We start from the raw sequence: 7,785 nt of genomic DNA, 5'->3' as shown, positions 1-7,785 counted from the left end.
CTGAGGATTTACTAGGGTAGTTTGTGCGGCCTAATATAGGAAAGGTCAGTATTGAAATGACGACCAGGGAAATCGGATGGTGAGTTTACCTATATAGCTTCCACCAATAATGACGCGGCAGCCGCTCCGGCCTCTGTAGCGGCTTGGAGGTCAACTTCTTCAGCAACCAGAATGGTCAGCGCAGCCAAGATTTCCGCCGATGCAGTCGCGGGTGGATCGGCCGATTCTGTGCGGGTGCGCACTCGGCGACTTATCTTCTTGATAACCTTCTTCTGTGCTTGCTTCGCCCGACAAGCTATGTCAGCAACGGAGGGGGCGTGATAGCCGATGAGGGGGAATTCTGTGTATGGATAACGGTCCTGTATCGGCCGGCCACTCCGACTGCGTTTTGGGGGAGCGTGGCTCTCAGACTGAAATAACAATAAGAGTCAGTGTATAAAAGAAAAGGGGGGTTGAAAATCGGCTGAAAGGAGAGCGATACCTCGGCATTCGGGTTGATGTTGTTGGGATCCAGGAGATTGCAATATATCGCCGCAGAAGTACAGAACAGGTATTGTTTCCATTCGGCCCACCATAGCTTGAATTGCTGAACGGCGAAAGGGGCCACTATCCAATCGGTTAGATCTATGGTGCTGGAGTCTGGGATCCGATCATACAGCCGGCTGTAGTCAAGACCCTTGGTGAGCTCGTCTCTGAATTTTGCTCGGCCGGCGAAGTATGCATAAATCGGCAGTTGGCCTAAGCCGAATTGCCGTGCTGCAATAGAGGGGTTGTAGAACTCATAAGTGGGAGCGTCCTTCCCCGAAAAGAAATTCGCCGGCAGGATTCCCGACTTGATCAATTCATCTGTGATGTCTTCATCGAATTTGCTGGTGGCCGAGTCAAAACAGGAAGGGAGTTCGAAGAGTGGTTCCTCCGTTTGATAAGGGAACCAGCTGGTTGCGTCTTCACTGAAGCCATTGTAAAAGCATCTGAAGTATTCGGACACCTTGGTAGCAGAACATGAGCAACCGGAGAAGGCCGATGCTGCTTTACCAAAGGAAGTGCACCGGCGCCGTACAGTGGGGTTCTCTGCTGATTCGATATTGGGGAACGTCATATACTCCACTCGCTGCTAAGAGATCTTGCTCATGTACAGATTAAGCCACAAATTGATGAACCACCAGGGTCCACCTGGATTTCCAATTGGCTCTCCTTTGGATAATTTGACACCGACCTAGTGTAGCATATGGTAAACCGATCCTAGTAGGTGCTTTCCAAGAGGAACAGAGGCCCCTATCGATAGCGCTTCGGCCAGAGCCTGTGTGTTAGTAGATGGACCAGCTGCCCTCCCGCAAAAAAGGTGTTTCTCTAGCCACATCATCAAGAAGGCCGCATGCTCTCTTTCTTGGACTGTCCCTGCCCTTCTGTTACACCTGATGAATCCTTTCCATCCGCCGATTCCTTTCGTATCCAGCTGATGAGACATTTTGGCCAGGTAACGAAAAGGGGTATCAGGGGAGGAAATGTCAAGGCCGGTCAACATGACCACATTGGCCAGGGTGGGGGTCATAGGTCCGTGTCCGAAGAGGAATGCGTTGAGGGCATCGGACCAAAAGTAGGAGGCTGCTATTACTAAGGGCTCGTTCCTTTCCATTTGGGACAAAGATAAATCGATGCACTGGCCGATTTTGTGCTCGTCCCATTGGACTCTTTTTGTGGCGGCTATCCGTTGGTACCATTCCCTCCAGCCGGGGGTTTCATTCGGCCATGATCTGAAGGTACCTGACCAGTGATCTAGGTCCATGGTTGATTGCTTGAAAGGGATCCTATGGGTTTCCAAATTGATTAGGTCGGTTGGATCTGGGTTTCCCATGGGACCAAGACAGATAAGGCCGGGAGTTTCGGTGAGGCGAATGGTAATCTGATGCCTAACCGCCTAAAAAGAACGGATCTAAGGTAAATACATTTACATTAAAGAAAGAGAAGTTTCGGTAAACAACCTCCGGGATGAAGCTCATCGTAGTTGGTGGGATCGCCGGTGGAGCTACGGGTGCTGAAGCCATTGATGGGACCTCAGTCGAAGCTCCAACTCCCACCGATGGAGCTCCCGCTCCAGCCGATGGAGCCACCGCCATTGCCGCTGGGGCCACTACTGGTGGAGCCATCTCTGGGGTTTCGAGTGTTGGTGAGGTGCCTGAGGGTGTCGCCATTGGAAAAGTGGGGTGGAATGTAGATGGAAGGAGATGCCGGAGAGAAAGATTGGAGGCTAAGGAAGACGTCGGAGGAAGAAGAAGATCAGTGCGCTAAAGGAGGAAGACGTGAGTTTGTGAAAAGAAGTACGGGACGTGCTGATATTTAAAGGTGGTCTGAGAAGGGGTAAAAGCAGGATTTTACCGCGCCGGTGTTTCGATTTTTTTGGGAGGAGTGGTTGTCGTGGGCGCCCGTTTCGAAAAGATTGCAATCATCAAGCTGAAGACCGCGAAACGGAAGGAGATTTTCAATGCGTTTGTTTCGGACGGGAAGTTGAAAGGAATTTCGAAGTAAAGATTATGTTTTACTCCGAAACTGGGGGCATGTGTTGACGCCAGATTTTGACACGTATGAAATCGGCGTCAAGAAGGGAAGGAATCAGGTGATGCGGCAAAGCGCGGAGGTCACGATTGGAAATCGGCCGATTGGTGCTACAGTTGAGGGTCGGCCGATTGGCGCCGTAGTGTTTCGGCGAAGGGAGTTGATGGAAATCGGCCGATCGAGAGGCTGGAATAGTTGGGCTGATATGGGCTCAGAGTAGACCACGAGGATTAAAAGGGGACGGCCCACGGAACATAGCAGTCAACTCCAACACGAATCATACTTGTAAATATTCGTTTTCGTTTAAAATTAGGGATAGAGTCCTAGTCGGTTAAGAGATTTGTTGTAACAGGCTATAAATAGCCGCCTTCATAGATCTGTAATCATCATCAAATCAAAACAACAACCTACTATTTCCTCGCACTTTACTTTCGAGCAGGCGACTTCGCCAATACTTTTCTTCTTTTCACAAGTTCGTACGGGTTGGCGGGGCAGCATCAACTTGATCTCCAAACGATTCTGTAAGTTCCGCTTATCGAGTAATATCTAAGCTTTAACTTCGGGCGCACCGCTGTTATTTCGTTTAGATTTATTCACCAGTTATCGATATTCACTAGAATTCTAGGTTTTACCTGTTGTTCTAGTTTTATCACCAGTTATCCAGCTTGGAATTAGAACTTTCGACTTTCTCATATCTTGTTACTTAATTTACCGCTTTCCACATAGCCGATTCAGATCTATTCCTAGTATTGCTACTGTTAAGTTGTTTAGATTACTCTAGCAGTTCTCTTTGTCAACGTTGCCTGGTAATCGGCTGTATTATAGCCAATTTCTTTATTACAGCAAATCGGCCTTCGCTGATAAGCTTTCTCGAGATCGGAACCTTAGCCGATCGCAACCTTTGGGATCTGACACGTTTCTTTCCTTGCCAATCAACAGGTCAGATTGGCTGGCACGCCGCGCGAACCGCACCAGGGCGATCACCAAAACAGGAGTTAAGCAGTTCTCCCGGGTCGTGTGTCCGACGCTAGAGGCTCAATCGGCTGATTTCTAGCGCCAACACCTCTTCTTTTTTCACATAACCTTTCTCCACCGAGTGTTATCCATGACCTCGTGTGTAAACCTTAAAATAATAAGAGTACAACACTTAGGTAGTAAACAATTCTCATTCGTGTGTAACTTAAATTCAGCAAGGAGAGAATTCACCTCTTGTTGTAGCTTCTTGGCATGACTTCGTGTACCCGGCCCTTGGTTTACATTGTTTGGTGTGGCTTGGTCATCCACTTGCGTAACTAGTTCATGGTTTACATATGATGTTTTAGGATTGGGGGGATGTCCGCATCAAAAGTAGCACATATTTGTTCTCTGCACTAAACATGCAAAAATAGTGCATTATATTATCTTTTGTGTTGCTCCTGTTAGATTAGTGTTGTTTCCGATTGATATTATTCTTTATACCAATTAAGGAATAGTGGAATACATGAATAGTCGGTCCATCTTTGTTGGAGGAAACAATCATTCTTGCTATTATATTTTACATGGTGAATACAACTGATAGAAATCTTGGATCTCTGCATCTAGTGGGTAAACCACTTCATTCTTAGGTTAAAATCAATGTCTTAGGTCGAAACAAGAACAGCTGAGAGAGAGAGAGAGAGAGAGAGAGTAGGGGCACCACCATCGGGCTTGGAGGATGAGCTCACCACGGTGGTGATGGTGGTGTTGAAGGAGAGGGCGCGGCGAGGTGGCGGCGATGCTTCCCGCTGATTCAGCGCTAGAGTGACTGGGTCTAGAGTTTTGTCTGTGGGTCTGGTGGGCACGGCGAACCTTGGCGTGTGTGCCCCCAGCCCCCACCTTCTCTTTTATAGCGCTACGCGACAGAGGCCCGCAACCATGAGTTGGTTGTGCGCTCTTGATCAGGGTGCGGGATTAGGGTCCGACTCGGTCGTTGGACCGAGTTAGTGGAGATCAACACTAACATTCTCCCCCTTGATCTCACCTTATACTTAAGCTTAGTCTTAAACTTGGAATACTTAACTTAGCACCCATTTTATCACAGATTATGCCTCGTCATAATAGTCAGTTACGTGCTATCAGATTCAACAGCTACAACACACCTTTCTCTTTTGAAACAGATTCTTATTCTGAGCCCTTAGTATCTAGGAATCATAGGCTTTCCCGTAAACCCATGCCGGCTAAGTGTTCTCTAAACACATTGGGCGGTAAGCCTTTCGTGAGCGGATCCGCGAGCATTTCCTTTGTTCTTATATGCTCTAATCTAATGGTATGATCCTGGATTTTCTCTTTCACAACATAAAACTTGATGTCAATGTGTTTGGCAGCACCACTTGACTTATTGTTGTGAGCATAAAACACTGCTGGCTCATTATCGCAGTACATCTTGAGTGACCTTTGAATGCTGTCTACCACTTTCAACCCGGGTACAAATTTCTTAAGCCATTTTGCCTATCCCGTGGCCTCATAACACGCTACAAACTCGGCATACATCATGGACGATGCAATGATGGTTTGCTTGGAGCTTTTCTATGATATGGCTCCACCTGCGAGAGTGAATACATAACCTGACGTGGACTTTCTATCGTCAACATCTTCGCAAAATCTGAATCTGAGTACCCTTCTATTTCTAGGGAATAAGTTCTTCTCTACGTTAACATGAGGCCTTCCGTGCCTTGCGTATAATGCAATGCCTTCTTTACCATACTCCAGTGATCTATTCCTAGATTATCCTGATATCTGCCAAGTATCCTGACCACAAAAGCTAAGTCAGGGCATATACATACTTGAGAATACATTAAGCTTCTGATAGCTGAAGCATATGGAACTGCTTTCATTTGATCAATCTCGTATTGGTTCCTGGGACACTGAAATTTCCCAAATCTATCGCCCTTGACTATTGGGAGCAGACGTGGGTTTACTTGCATGCATACTATACTTCTTTAGAATCTTTTCCAAGTATGCCTTTTGTGATAATCCTAAAACCCCCTTTCTTCAATCTTAGTGAATTTCAATTCCTAAAACGAATGAAGCTTCAATTGGATCTTTCATATCAAAATTCGAGGACAAAAACTTCGTCATCTCCTATACCAGATTAACATCACTACTAGCGAGTAAGATGTCATCTACATACAAGATGAGGAAAATGAATTTCCCATTCTTGAACTTCGCATAAACACAATTGTCCTCCTTATTCTCATAAAACCCAAGTTTTCTTATTGTTTCATCAAACTTCCAATATCACTGTCTGGAGGCTTGTTTTAATCCGTAAATAGATTTCTTCAGGCGGCATCCCATACATTATTTTCCTTCCACGACAAAACCTTTGGGTTGTGCCATGTAAATATTTTCATCTAAATCCCCATTGAGAAATGCCATCTTTACATCCATCCGATGTATTCTAAGTCATAGTGCGCCACTGAAGCCATTATGATTCTAAAGGAATCCTTACATGAGACTAGAGAAAATGTCTCATTATAATATATTTCTTCTCTTTGCGTGAAACCTTTTGCCACAAGTCGCGCTTTATATCTTTCAACATTCCCTTTGGAGTCACATTTTGTTTTGTAGATCCATTTACAACCTACTGTCTTGGCTTCATTAGGAATTTCTTCTAAATCCCAGACTTTATTGCTACTCATACATCTCATTTCATCTTCCATAGCTTCGAGCCATTGTGATGAGTGAGCGCTTCTTATAGCTTCTTCAAATGAGGTGGGATCTCCTTCCATTTGAACTTCTTCGCTAACATAGACTTCATAGTCATAAGGAATAGCTGGCTTTCTAACTCTTTGAGACCTTCTGGGGGCCTCAACATTTGGCGCATCTTCCATATGGGGCTGTTGCAGCTCTTCCTCATGTGTGACAACAAGTTCTATAGGATCCTGAAGGACAGATTTCTCCTCTTCATTCGTTGTTGCACGGGAGAACTAACAACAGGTGTTGTTACCACAGTGTCCTGCACTGTCGGTGTAGCAGCAATAGGTATCGAGAAAAAAGGTTCCTGAATCATCAGAGTGGGTACGTATACCCGCTTCTCCTCAAGGCTAATTTCTTGGGGTACCGTGCTCCCCCTGATCATCTCATCCTCAAAAAAACAGTGTGTCTCGTTTCTACAAACTTAGTATGTCTGTCGGACAGTAGAAACGATTAACTTTTGACTTATTTGGATAGCTAATGAAATGGCAACTGACTGTCTTAGGATCTAGTTTCCCAATATTTGGGTTAAATACTTTAGCCTCAGCCAGATAGCCCCACACACGCAAATAATTTAGTGAGGGCTCTCGGCCAGTCCATAACTCATATGGTGTTTTAGACACTGACTTACTGGGAACCCGATTAAGAATGTGAATGGCGGTTTTTAACGCCTCCATCCACAAATTAATCGGTAAAGTGGAGTAACTTATCATACTTCTCACCATATCCATTAAGGTACGGTTGCGTCTTTCAGCTACTCCATTCTGCTGAGGCTCGCCCGGTGTGGAGTAATGGGCAACTATGCCATTTTCCTATAGAAACCTTGCAAAAGGTTCAGGAACTTAGCCATATGGGGTATGTCGACCGTAGTACTGCGCTCTACGGTTGGATCTTACTATCTTAATCTTTAAATTATGATAATTTTCTACTTTAGCCTTAAATATCTTAAATTTATCCAACGCTTCTGAACGTTCCATAATTGGATAAATATAGCCATAACGTGAATAATCATATGTGAATGTTATAAATGAATCATAACCATCCACAGATGTCATAGGAAACGGACCACAGATGTCTGTGTGAATTATTTCTAAAATTCCTACGCTTCGTTTGGCATCTTTCTTAATTTCCTTAACAAACTTTCCCTTAATGCAATCGATGCATTGCTCTAAATCTAAAAATTCTAAGGGTGAAAGAATTGATTCCTTAATTAATCGTTCAATTCTCCCCCCTCGAAATATGGCCTAAATGACAGTGCCATAATTTCGCAGATACATCATCAATTATTTTCCGCTTATTTCTTACATTCATAGATGAGGAGGCATTCACATTCTCAGCGCTTACAACATTCACATTCTCACAAAGTGATAGCAAATAAAGCTCGTCTTGTCTGAAGGCAAGACCAACACACTTGTTATTAAACTTAATCTTACATTGTCCATCACCAAAGTGATAAGAAAATCCATCACTGTCTAAGCGCGAGACACTTATTAAATTTCTATGCAAAGAGGGTACATAGAG

This window comes from Setaria italica, chromosome III (genome assembly GCF_000263155.2).
Source record: "Setaria italica strain Yugu1 chromosome III, Setaria_italica_v2.0, whole genome shotgun sequence".
NCBI lineage: Eukaryota > Viridiplantae > Streptophyta > Magnoliopsida > Poales > Poaceae > Setaria > Setaria italica.
The sequence above is the reverse complement of the archived record's forward strand: the minus strand, read 5'-3'. Positions refer to the sequence as shown.